This window comes from Herpailurus yagouaroundi, unplaced genomic scaffold, assembly GCF_014898765.1.
Source record: "Herpailurus yagouaroundi ecotype Mexico unplaced genomic scaffold, PumYag 141, whole genome shotgun sequence".
Lineage (NCBI taxonomy): Eukaryota > Metazoa > Chordata > Mammalia > Carnivora > Felidae > Herpailurus > Herpailurus yagouaroundi.
Genome location: NW_024412396.1, coordinates 59520458 through 59534849, shown reverse-complemented (window position 1 = coordinate 59534849; position 14392 = coordinate 59520458). Strand labels below are relative to the sequence as shown.

At 34.5% G+C, this 14392-nt stretch overlaps 1 pseudogene; it reads right to left on the bottom strand.

Annotated features, from left to right (window-relative positions):
- Positions 1-3952: 3952 nt before the first annotated feature.
- LOC121032402 (40S ribosomal protein S3a-like) lies at positions 3953-12828 on the bottom strand (annotated as a pseudogene).
- Positions 12829-14392: the final 1564 nt, after the last annotated feature.

Here is a 14392-nt window from a genome sequence, read left to right as displayed (position 1 = left end):
AGATATACAAATTTAAGCGAATTTTTCTTGGTTAGTGAAATAAAATTTCAGGAAAGTTATTAAGAAGTTACTCCAGGTTTACTTACTTGAAAATTATTTGATCAATAGTAAATATGATATCTATGGAGTTACATTTGTATTTCTGATTTATAAATATTTTAAAAATACAAAGGAGATCACTACTTCTCAAAAATAAGTAATTCTAATTTAAAAGAAAATTAAGTTGATAGAGCTAGAGTGACACCAAATATTGTTAGGTCATTCCCTCAGGATGAAAGAACAAAAAGCTAAAAGACATATGCAGATTCATTTCTACTACTCATCAGTAGGGATCATTAAGAACATGTGTAGATGACATTAATTACCTCAAATAAATAGGAGAAAGAAGAAATCTTACCAACTAGTTTACAAAACTCTTTTTCCAGAACTTTCAAATGTGGAGAACATCATCAGAGACAGGAACATACCAATTCTTTTATTGCATTTTATTTCCACAACAATGGAAGTGGTTTTACCAGTGCTAAACATTACTCAGGAATTTTTCATTTGCTTATAAATAGCTTTAAATTGTAATGTGCTAATGCGTATATTGTTTTTACAAGTGTTTGTTAGCCAGATACACGTCACACACCGGTATCTATGATAGCTACAGGTTACATTAGGCAGCCAAGAGCCAATACAAACCTTTCCAGGATGAACATACTCCTGATTTATATGTATTTATTTCTCTCACTAAATTTTGGTGACTTTGATTGTACATATGAACAACTGAGAGAGAGAGAGAGAGAGAGAGAGAGAGAGAGAGAAAAACAGGGAGCAAGAGAGACAGAGGGAGAGATAATAAGGGAGGTAGGGTTGATAGAGAAAGAATGTATATGGTTTGAGTCTATGGGAGGTAGAAAATTTCTTCTCACCAATTCTTAACCCAACTTAAGTGGTGGAATAATTAATAAATTAAAAAATAAAAAGTAAATAAAATTCTAATATTAGCTCAGGCAAATATTATGTCTTCAATAATGTAATCAAATAATATTTATGTGAGGTTTACCAGGTAACATGATGGAATGAGTTGGCATGCTCTAACTCTATCCCAGCTCTACCACAAACACTTACTAGCACAAATAAAATAAAATAAAATAAACCAATAATAATTGAGATAAAATAGAAGAAAAAAGAGGAGTTGGAAGAGAAGTAGAAAGAGAAGAACAAAAAGGAAGAGATAGAGAATATCTAATGCTTAAAATGAAAAAATAAATAAATAAATGAAACCTGGACTCATCAGTAAATACTTCTGTTTTGGTCTTACTAAAGGCACTAGCCAGGGCTGGATTTTAGCACCCTTAGTGACATAAAAAAGAAGAGATTGAGCTCTCAGGGAGTTAGGAAGTTGGAATTCAATTTATATCATACATCCAGATTATGCATGTAGTTCCAATAAGATGCAAGAAAGTACATCTAAAAATACCACTAGAGGATCAGAGAGTTTGCCAACTAACTGAATATCTGTGTGAAATTGTGTACCGGGTTGAGGGAGGAGGGTATGTGTTAGTTGTTTCATGAGATTGAAAAACTAAGCACACATGCCTGTCAATGGTGTCTGAATTTATATAGTCTGTGTGGGCAGGACTTAAACAAAAATGAATGGGGCACCTGGGTGGCTCAGTCAGTTAAGTGTCTTCTCTTGGTTTTGGTTGAGGTCATGGTTTCATGGTTTGGGAGCTGAAGCCCTGCATCAGGCTCTGCGCTGATAGCGTGTAGCCTGCTTGGGATTCTCTCTCTCCCTGTCTCTTTCTATGGCCCTACTCTGCTTGTGCTTTCTCTCTCTCTCTCTCAAAATAAATAAATAAACTTTAATAAATAAATAAATTAATTAATTAATTAAAGAGAAAGAAATAAAGCCAGAACAAAACTTTTGATATTCTTTTGATCTAGGAAGAAGCAATATACATTGTCTAAGATCATGGAAGGTAGATGACAAGATGACATTACATGGGTAGATGTAACCACCATGAAAGAAAGCAAACTGGGCAGAGGATGAGCCTACAATTAAAGAAAGACAGACAGAAAGGCAGAGAGAAAGGCAGAGAGAAAGACAGAGAGAAAGGCAGAAAGAAAGAAAGAAAGAAAGAAAGAAAGAAAGAAAGAAAGAAAGAAAGAAAGAAAAGAAAGAAAGGAATGAAGGAAGGAAGAAGAAAGGAAGGAAGGAAGGAAGGTAGGAAGAAAGAAGGAAAGGAAGGAAGGAAGGAAGAGAGAGAAAAAGGAAGAAAGAGAGAAAGAAAAATTTTAAATGAGGATCATCAGAAGATTAAATAGAAAAATCTGTTCCCCAAGGACTATAAATAAGAGAAAAGTCATAAAATTTGAAATATATGTTACAGTACTATGTTTTAAATTATTATGAACAAATAGTATACATATGAAAAGAAATGAAATGTAATTTCTATAAAGTCTTTATTATTAAAAATTCAATGGTTAAAATAGCATATCACGTACAAATCTGAGGACAAAATTAGTTAACTAGAGCTATATTTGTGTAAATATTTGTATGGACAGCACAGTTAAAAACAGATGTACTATATGAGAAAATGTTTCAAAAATAGACCTGAAAGATACATTGCATGATGCAAAATATGTCTTATAGTAATATCAAAATGATAAAGAAAATGGCAATGAATCAGTAGTCAAAGCAATGTACAAAGATGAGATTTTAAGAGATGATGAATCTCACAACCTGAGATTAAATCAAAATACCAATACAGGGACTACATCAAAAGCAAATCTACGTCTGAACACTTTGGAATAGAATTAAAAAATACAACTAAAAAGAAAATCATAAATCACACTGAAGAGAAAAGTAGATGATAACTAAAGTACACCAGTTGTTTTTCAGAAAAAAAAAAAATTGAGTTCAAGAGTTTAGTTATTTTAAACCTAATTAAAATTTAGTTTTGCTATTATAATTCATAGTTAAAAAGTGTCCTAAACTCTTGACCTCAGAAAGAAGGAAATAAATCCAGAAGGAAGGAAAGAATCTGAAAAGCAGTTAAAATTAGTAAACAGTAATAAACATAAGTAACTATCAACGGTGACGTGCATAATAAAAATGATGATTAATTTTGGGCAGATAAATACTAAAAAGCAACTAAAATACTAAACAATGATGAAATGGATGATGTTAAGGAGTGATAATATTTAAAATATTCTTTGAAAAATAAAATATTCTTAAAAACTCCTTTCTAGATAAACTTAATCATGAAATTGTTTTTATCTTTTTTCAAGTGATTTTGTTAAAGATTTAATTGTAACCAATAGAATAAAACTAGCATATGTAACACATAACTCTTTAGATATAAAATTTTAATAAAGAAAATGTAAAATGTGAGTAGTCAATTGACTTAAAGAAATGTCAGTAATAAAAAAAAAAGAAAATTGAAAATACTTGGTCCAAAAATCAAAAAAAACCAAAAATATATAGGTAGAACAACATTCAATGATTAAAATCATTTTTAATGGCACAAGACTCCAATTTTATTACTTTTTTAAACTTTTAAGAAGTAAGTAATTTTCTTGGTATTTACCAAGTAAGTATCTCACATAGGTAAAAAGAATGAAGACTTTCAGCTCATTTTAACCCCACTTTTGGTATTACTGGATTCAATTTGCTAATATTTTAATTAGATTTGTGAAATAATATCTATTATTATTGATCAATAGTTTTTCTTTTAATGTCCTTGATAGGGTTTGATATAAAGATTATCCTCACTTCAAAAAAAAGGTTCTAAGAATGATTTTATCTTTATGAAATAGAAGATTTTGTATTTTTCCCTTTCTTAAATATTTTGAAAGATTTGCTAGTGAAATCATCTAAATTGGGAGATTATTGTGAGATTATTAAAATAATGAATGTAATGTTCTGAAAAGAAAAAAAATGCTATTAGATTTGTCTATTTCTCCTTTTAGTACTGTTAAATTATATTTTCCTGAAATTGCATCATCTAAATTGTCAGATTAATATACAGTTTCAATTGTATTTGTTTATTTATTTGTTTGTTTGTTTATTTATTTTCACCAATAGGATTTTTTATCTGTCACCATTAAATGTCTGAATTTCCCACAGATTCTTGGGCTGGTGGCTCAGACCCATCAGCTTGTTCAGTTTTAGCACTGGTCTCATCTCTAGTCGCTTTTCCAGAACTACTACCTTTACCAGAAAGGTCCATAAGCTTTCCCAGTTCATACCTGGGCTTCTTCAGCATTTTCACTTTTCTAGCAAAGATATCATGGAGTGGATAAGTAGATGTATAAGCTTTTCCTATGTCTCTTTTTGATGCTGTCTGATGCTGATTGACTTTTTTTTTTAAGTCATTTGCACCTCTCAGGTCATGATATGCATTATCTTTTTTCGAAATTTGGTGGACCAGTTGGAACTGAGCATAAGAAGTCTTCCAAATCTGATTGTTGCATTTTTTTAGTAAAATCAACACAAAATACACAAGGCAAATAACCATCGGTAGTCTTAACATCAACATGAGCTTTAATCATGGTCTACCATTTTTGACCATGGAACACGTTTTGTCAGGGTTAAAACGCATGCCATGAAAATTAGTCAGACAGTTTTTGCCCTGTACATCCTCAGCAATTTGCTTGATTTTTCTCAGTGTAACTTCATCATTCTGCAGATCAGCAAGGCTCACCTCCAAAACACTACCATTGAGGCCATCAGATGCCATTTTGCTTCCTTGAGCTCTCACGACTTGTGTTTTTCCAAAATTTCTTACATTGAACATAGCTGGTGCTTTCACATCATGCCAATCTTTCTTAGAAAATGGATCAACTACTCTCTTCTGGGCTCCCTTTTGCCACCTTTCATTAGGCCCTTGCTCTGGTGGAACATATATTCTTTACATTTCTAATGTCTTTAACATCTGAATATCTTTAAGCTCTATCTTTAATATCTAATATATTTTTAAAGTTTATTTATTTATTTTGACAGAGATAAAGAGACAAAGAGCACATGCACAAGCAGGGGAGAGGCAGAGAGAGGAGAGAGAGAATCCCAAGCAGGCTCCACACTGTCAGTGCAGAGCCAGACATGGGGCTTGATTCCACGACCCTGGGATCATGACCTGAGTCGCAATGAAGAATCATATGCTTAACCAACTATGCCAGCCAAGCATAATATCTTTCTCATATCTTTCTGATAGTATAGATTTATCACTTTTCCCCCTTAATTAGTCTTACTAAATTCTTATTTATTTTGTTATGTTTTCCAAAAATTAAATTTTACTTTATTGGTTTCCTTTACAAATAGAGGGAAAGATGCTTATTTTATAATTTAATACATTTTCTTTTATATTTACTTTTTCTTTCTATTTTCTTTGACCATCTTAACTTTAAGCTGGTACAGTCTGCCTTTCACCCTCTCTCCCAAATACTTCACAAAAATAAGTCTTGTCAAATTTAGCAAGACCACCACATTCCTATCTCCATATGAAATTTTTTTTTAAGAATGTTGGAAATAGGTTGTTGATCATCATGTCACAATTAAATATATAATCTAGTGACTTAGAATATAGCCTCTGGAGGCAAAATTTCTGGGGTTGAATTCTTGCTCTGCTGTATGACCTTATGTAAATTGCTTTACCTCTCTGTGTATAGTTTTCTTTATCATTAAAATAAATATTCCAGGGGCGCCTGGGTGGCGCAGTCGGTTAAGCGTCCGACTTCAGCCAGGTCACGATCCCGCGGTCCGCGAGTTTGAGCCCCGCGTCGGGCTCTGGGCTGATGGCTCAGAGCCTGGAGCCTGTTTCAGATTCTGTGTCTCCCTCTCTCTCTGCCCCTCCCCCGTTCATGCTCTGTCTCTCTCTGTCCCAAAAATAAATAAACGTTGAAAAAAAAAAATTTAAAAAAAAAAAAAAATAAAAAATAAATATTCCAAACGTAATATGGGATTGAGTTGATACATGTAAAATTCTTAAAACAAGCCTGGCACATATTTAAATTCTTAATGTATGTTTGCTATCATTATTATATCCTCGTGTTTGTTTTCATCTAAGCAGTTGTGAAAATTACAGTGCATACCCATTTCCAAAACTTGGTCACTCTCAACAGGTGGTTTTCAAACTTTCATTTATGTCTGAATCATCTGGGTTGATTTCTAATATGTTTTGGGTCCTAAGCAAAATATTTTAATTTAATAACTCTGGGTAAGATTCAAAAATCATTTTTCCAATAATTACTCCAAAGTTCTCGTGTAGGTGGTTTACAGAGTACATTTTAAAATCCTTGCTGATGATGATTATCTCCTTGACCAAACCGTAGTCAGATTTTTTTCAACTATGCCTCCATCTTGGCTTATAAAGACCTGAACAAACATTACTATAGTTTGTAACAGCTCAAGTCAGTACCCTTAGGATGTCTCTAGACCCTCTTCAAGCACCTGCTTGAGCAAACTCAAGGCTGCCAAAAGAATTTACTCTGTTGCTGCCAATGTCTGAGGATAGAGCCCCTGTTTCCCAGTCTCTGTGCAAAGGGAGAGGCTTACATTTGGTAAGTGCCAGTTAGAAAACCCAGATGGGTTTCACTTGGACCACCTCCCTCTGCTTTTTGTGAGTTTTCACTTCCCTGACTGCTGGAGCCCTTGAAATTTCCACTCCCTCCTCTCTATTCTCTTTTCAAACATCCCATCACCTCTGAACAAATAAGAATGGAGCTCAGCACTTGCCCCTACAATCCGTAGTTACTGAATAAAATCTGTTCTCCTTGAAATTAACGTATGGTGGTGTTTATCTTTGACACTGTCCTACAATTAGCATTACTTTAATGTAATTTTGAAATAAATCGAATGATGTAAGACTCTCAAATTTTATGCTTTTCTTTTTGTTTGGTCCTGCTACTAGGTAACTATGTGCTTTATAAACCTCCCTGGTGGGGCGCCTGGGTGGCTCAGTAGGTTTAACGTGGGACTCTTGATTTTGGCTCAGATCATGATCTCTTGGTTTTGTGAGTTGAAGCCATGCGTTAGGCTCTACATTGACAGCATGGAGCCTGCTTGGGATTCTCTCCCTCTATGGCTACCCCTCCCCCCACTCACACTCTCTGTCTCTCTTAAAATAAATAAATAAACCTAAAGAATAAAATAAACCAACCAGGTGATTGTTACTGGACAAAAAAATTAAACCCATAAATCTAACTGTGGCCTTGTTCTTTTTTACCATTAATGTGAAGAGTTTAATTTTAAATTCATTTTTGTTCAATTTATCTATAAGCCCATCCTTACACCAGGACCACGCTGCCTTGCTTCGTGTAGATTTATAGCAAGTTTTGAAATTGGAAAATGTTAAGTGTTTGACATTATTCTCCCGTCAAGTAGTTTTGGCTACTCTGGGTCCCTTGCATTTCCCTATAAACATTAAAATATTTTTTAAAGTTTTTATTTATTTTTGAGACAGAGAGAGACAGAGCATGAGCAGGGGAGGGGCAGAGAGAGAGGGAGACACAGAATCTGAAGCAGGCTCCAGGCTCTGAGCTGTCAGCACAGAGCCTGACTCAGGGCTCGAACTCACACTGTGATATCATGACCTGAGCCAAAGGCAGACACTCAACCCACTGAGCCACCCAGGCACCCCTCCCTATAAACTTTAAAAACAGCTTGTCAATTTCCACCAACAAAAAGGCCTGCTGGGGTTTTGAAAGTGACTTAATTATATCTATAGATCAATTCGTGACAAATTGCCATCTTAAGACATTTAGTCTTCTGATTCATGGACATGGAATGCCTCTCCATTTATTTAAATCTTCCTTCTCAAAGAGGCATTTTGTAATTTTCAGAACACAAGTCTTGTACTGCTTTTGTTAACGTTACTTCTAAATATTTTATTCATTTTTCATGCAATTGTGAATGGAATTGTTTGTCTTATTTCATTTGCAAATGTTCACTGCTAGTACAGAAATTTAATTAATGTTTCTATATTGATGTTAAATCCTGTGATCCTGATACTGACATCATTTTAAAGCTTTAGTCGTTTTTTGTGATTTATTTGGATTTTCTACATACAGAATCAGGTCATCTGCAAATAAAAAAATCTTATCTCTTTCTTTCCAATTTAGATACCATTTATTTATTTATCATTTTCTTCTGTTTTTCTGTTTTATTTCACTACCTATACACCTTCAATGCATGCAGTGTTGAATAAAAGTGTTGAGAGCAGGCATCCTTGCTTTTTTCCTGATCTTAAGAGGGAAGCATTTGGTATTTTACCATTTTAAACTAAAATTTTCACTTTAGCAGTGAAACACCAAATGCTTCCCCCTAAAATCAGGAAAAAGCTATAGCTTTTTTAGCTATAGGACTTTTATAGATACTCTTTATCAGTGTTAGGAAGTTCTCTTCTATTCCTAACTTGTTGAAAATCACCATCCATGGATAAAAGATTTTTCAAAATGTATTTGTGCATTTATCAATATGATCATGAGGTTTGGTACTTTAGTTTATTAATATGGTGCATTACATTAGTTGATTTTGGGATATTTATACGAACCTTCCATTCCTGAGATAAACCTCATGTGGGCATGGCGTGCATACCATCATTTTTGTGTGTGTGGCTGGATTTATTTGCTAATGTGTTCCTGAGGATTTTTACATCCATATTCATGAGATCTATTGGCTAGTACTTTTTTCCCCTATTGATGTCTTTTGATTTTCCTCTCTGGTAGGATTATGATAGCAGTTGCCTCACAAAATGAATTAGGAAAGTATTCCCTCCCTCCTGCTCTACTTTTTCTAAAGAAAATTTTCCATTTCTGTTACTTCTTTCTTTTTCTGGATGAGTTCAGGAGGCATGATTATTACTTGCTTCATATAATGACTGATTAAATCACCAGTGTAGACATGGGAGCCTGGTCTTTGTGAGAAGATTTTTACTCACTAATTTAATTTCTTCATTTGTTACACATCTATTCACATATTCTTTTCTTATTGTTTTTCTTGTTGTTGTTCAGATTTATCCACATTGTCCAATTTGTTGGCAAATGTTATTCATAATATTCCCTCTGATCTTTTTAATTTCTGTAAAATCAGTAGTGATAGCCACCCTTTTATTCCTAGTTTTGTTAATTTGTCTATTGTCTTATTTTCTTGCCAACTCTAAAAACTTTTTGACAGGTTTGTTGATTTCTTTCAATAAAATTTTGGGGATTCACTTTTATGTTATTTTTTTGTATTTGGTATCATTTATTTCTTTTCTAATCTTATTTCCTTCTTTTTGTTTGTGTTGGGCTTAATTTGTTCTTTTATTTTCTAGCTTTGTAAAATGAACTCACAGGTTATTGCTCTGAAATATTCCTTTTCTAATGTAGGCATCTCTGTTATAAACTTTTATGTAAGCCCTGTTTTAGATACATGCGGTTAATGTTTATATACTGTGTTTTCATTTTGTTCAACTCAAAATATCTTCTGATTTCCTTTGTGATTTATTCTTGAATTCATTGTTTGTTTAGAAGTATGCTAGTTAAATTCCAAATATTTTTGAATTTCTCAAGTTCTCCTTTTTTTGATTTCTAATGTAATTCCATGGGGATCAAAGAACATATGTTGTAGGAATCCAATTATTCTAAATTTATTGAGAATTCCTATGACCCAGAACTTAGCGTTTCCTGGAGAATGTTCCATGTACTTTTTTTTCTGCTGCTATTGGATAGTGTGTTCTATAAATGTCCATTTGCTCATCTTCATCAGTAATGTCTTTTATGGTCTTATGTCTCGAGTCCTTAAGAGTCTTGCTGATTTTCACTCTAGCTGAGCACGCTATTGTTGGGAGTACGGCATTGAATTCTCCAAATAATTTTGTTAAATTTCTTTTTTCTCCTATACATTGTGTAAATCTGCTTCATGTATTTTTTAATCTTTTGTCAGGTGCATGTGTGTTTGTAATTAACATACCTCCCAAGTGAATTGATGTTTTATAATTAGAAAGTGTCCATATTATATCTAAAAACAAATTTTTCCTAATGTCTTTTTGTTTAGTATTTATTCATGTTTGAGAGGCAGAGAGAGGCAGAGTGTGAAAGGAGGAGGGGCAAAGAGAAAGAGAGACAGAATCTGAAGCAAGCTCTGGGCTCTGAGCTGTCAGCACAGAGCTCGATGTGGGGATCCAACTCACCGATGGTGAGATTATGACCTGAGCTGAAGTCCGACAGTTAACTGACTGAGCCTCCCAGATGCCCCTGATTAGTTTTTAATCCATACATGCTTGCTACCATTATTGACATGGCTGGATTTATATTTACTATTTTGCTATTTGTTTCCTGTATGCTTCACCTTCTCTCCATCTCTCTCTCTCTTTTTCTCCCTCTCTCTTTCTGTCTCTCTCTTTTACTTCCTTTCTTGGTGTTATGTAGATAATGTTCCATTTAAATTCTTTTCTCGAATTATTTTCTGTATTTTTTTTCTTAGCTGTTGCTCTAGGAGTTACAGTATACTTCTTAATGGGTCAAAAATTCTAGTTTCTTTACATATCTCATCCTGTTTTGTTAGCAGCTGGACTTTAAAAAAATTTTTTTTAGTGTTTATTTTTGAGAGAGAGAGAGAGAGAGAGAGAGAGAGGGAGGGGCAGAGAGAGAGGGAGACACAGAATCTGAAACAGGTTCCAGGCTCTGAGCTGTCAGCACAGAGCCCAACCAGGGCTCGAACTCATGGACCATGAGATCATGACCTGATCCAAATTCAGACGCTCGACCGACTGAGCCACCCAGGAACCCCAAAAGCTGGACTTGTAGAATTACACTGCAGTAATATTGCAACAACTCTAGACTCTGAGTCCCATCAAGATTGATATCTTCTCCTGTTTTCATGTTTGTGTATTTGGACTAATTTGTGGCCATGTCTCTGCTCAGTTTCTTGTTTCTGTTTTTGTCTTCTTTAATTCTTGTTTTTATTTTTTATTTTTTTTTCAACGTTTATTTATTTTGGGGACAGAGAGAGACAGAGCATGAACGGGGGAGGGGCAGAGAGAGAGGGAGAGACAGAATCGGAAACAGGCTCCAGGCTCCGAGCCATCAGCCCAGAGCCCGACGCGGGGCTCGAACCCACGGACCGCGAGATCGTGACCTGGCTGAAGTCGGGCGCTTAACCGACTGCGCCACCCAGGCGCCCCTTGTTTTTATTTTTAAGGTCAGCTTCTTTGATGTAGCTTTTGGGTCAACATAGCTTAGTTTTCATCCAGTGCTTGTTCAGAGGTTACGCTCACACACTTTGAAAGAGTAGAACTCTCACATTTTGCCCATAGATCTCTTCAAATTCAGTAGCTCATTAGGGCTCCTCTGCTCTCTTCTAAGTTGGCACACAGTGTTGTGCATGCAGCCCCCCTGGCAGTGAGCCTGCTAGTCCTGAGGCCATGGCTTGCACTCCTAGGTAGAATGTCTGGATGACAGAGCTGGGATGGGTAAGAAAAACGCGGCCCCGGACTAAACTCCCACAATCCCTCAAGGTGTTTATGGACGCTCAGCTGAGATCCTTAAAGTCATGTTTCTCATTGGTTGTATGCTTTGGGTCAATTTCCAGAGCCCTTAAATGGTTATTTTTGACAATTTGTCCAGTTTTTACCATTGTTTTTTGGAGAGAGATTTTGTCATTTTCTTCAATTTGCTGTTCCAGAAGCCTCACGTTGTTCTTTTAAAGCTACTTTAGATTAAGTTGGGATTTTTTTTTCCTCTGATTTTTTTCTTGGAATGAAATACAAGTATTTAAAATTTCTAAATTATATTTGAATCCCAATTGTTATCTACCTTGAGGATGATAACGGTGTTTTTTCTTATAATAAAATATATTTAATTTAATCGAATAAAAATATATTTATGGTTTTTTTCTCTTCAAGTACCTTATGGATAGAAACATATCTAAACCCCTTTGACCTAATTTCAAGATGTCTTTACAAATTTATTTTTTTCTGTAAAGGTTCATTTTCCTCTGATGAAAAATGTACAGAGGTGTTTTATATAAACAATATATACAAGAAAATGTTTGTCATACTATTTGAAATATTCTCAAAATTGGAATATTAAGACAGATAGCACAATTCTTAGATGAAAACTGGAAAACATTCACCAGGCTTTTTAATTTTCCGGTGAAATTTCTATCTTAGAAAAATGCCATATGGAGCTGGGGAAAAGTGTGCCTTTAATAATCAAATGCATTAATCAAACATTAATTTTTGCTAACGTGGTTAGAGAGATCGTATTATGATTCTATGGCATATGTTTGATTATACAAACAGGAGTGCAGCACAGTTCTGTCTGAAACTCTATGATTTGTTGACTAAAAGAGAAATTCTCATCATAAAAATCTCAGGAAGTCTTGTAGCTACTTAATAAAGATTGATGTCACCTTGATGTGGGTGGTGTCACTAGAGCTGATTTATACTATCAATTCTTTCTCTACTTTATTTTTTCTTAAGTAGATTCCTGTACTGTTGTTAGCATATGTAACATTCAGTCTTGTAAGAATTAGAGGCTGGAATGGTTTCAATAAATGGCTAAGAATTTTACAACTAATAATACTGTTCAAGTTCACTTTTCAAGTTCAATTATGAAGTTATTCAGTCACCCAGTTATTCAGCCATCCAGTTCTTCATGCCATTATTTGATTATGTATAACTTTAAAAAGGATAAATTGAATAAAATTTTATATTTAAATTTAAATATTGAAATACCTGGTACATTTCAAGGCACATAAAATAGGCTGAATCATTCTGGAAGACATTTTGTCCCTAAATCTCTGTAAGCCTTTCGAGCTTTTCAGAGACCAGCTTCTTCCTCACCTCCTTTAGCCATGCTTATCCTAAGACTGTCTTTCCGTATTGAAACATGCCAGCTTTTATATCATCTCCAGCAGACTTCCTTTTATTTATTAATGTATTTATGTATATCTTTATTTATGTATTTATTTATTTAAAGTTCATTTATTTCGAGAGAGAGAGAGACAGAGAGAGAGAGACAGAGAATCCCAAGCAGGCTCAGTGCTTTCAGCTCAGTGCCTGACACAGGCTCAATCTCAGAAATGGTAAGATCATGACCTGAGCCTAAATCAAGAGTCAGACGCTTAGCTGACTAAGCCACCTAGCCACTCTTCCAGTAGATATCTTTTTTTTTTTTTTAATTTTTAATGTTTGTTTATTTTTAAGAGAGAGACAGAGTGCGAGCAGGGGAGGGGCAGAGAGAGAGAGAGGGAGACACAGAATCCGAAGCAGACTCCAGGCTTTGAGCTGTCAGCACAGAGCCCAATGCGGGGCTCAAATTCAGGAACCACGAGACCATGACCTGAGCCAAAGTCGGATGCTTAACCAAATGAGCCACCCAGGTGCCCCCCTTCCAGTAGACTTCTTAACTAACCTGTCAGTATTGTGAATAACAGTTCACAGTTGTTTTAGAAATGAGAATTTCAGCCTCAAAATTTATTTATTCAAGGATGAAACTGGTTAATGGGACTTTTTATGTAAAGTATAATTTTAGATTCTTTCACATATTGGGTTCATTTTTTTCTCATTTCCTTCCCTGAAATAGATTCTCTACTCTTAGTACAGAAACTGAGAGACAAGAAGTAAGCTATCTGAGGTCTGATAAATTTTCTAATTCCTGCTTATCTGATTGCCAAACTCACATTCTCCCTAAGTTCATGTTGCATAATAAGTATTAGCTGAGTACTTATTACGCCCAAGTTTGTATACCAGGCTTTTTAGGTTTCTTTGTAGAGATTTCTTACTCAAATCTCTTATTCAGTAAGAAACAAAAGTTCAGATAAAAAATGATTTGAACCTGTTTTTCTGCTTATTCCAACATCACACATTTATAAAACATTCTCTGGAGCCTTATTGCTTCCCAGAAAAATACATACCAAATACTGACCTATCATTACTCAGAAAAAATGAATCCAGCTTGTTTCCCTTAAGTACTGAGTGTGGGCAGTGACGTACCAGCTTCACGAGATTTTATTCTAGCACTTAGATTACAACGATGGTAACAATTTTTTCATAGTTTTTCTGTATATGGGTAGAACTCTGGGCATTCGTCCTGGATTTAAAATTTACTAGAATTTCTATTTTTATGCTTAGTAAAAAAATCACCTTAAAATAAATCCGCTTCCATTTTGAATAACAAAGCCAAAGACTTATATTCCAGCTTTACAATAAAATGTGGATTTCCCTTTAACATCTTGCATTTCAAAAAGCTGAATAAGATGACATTTAGAAAGACATGCCAGCCAGCTAATTAGTTCATGGGGGAAAGTTCAACACTAGAACACTCTTTGGATGTACTGTATTTTTATTTGATTATGACCAGGATTCATTTTCATTTAATTTGCCAATATGCCTCTCAGTGTTTTATTCTTAGGTAAACA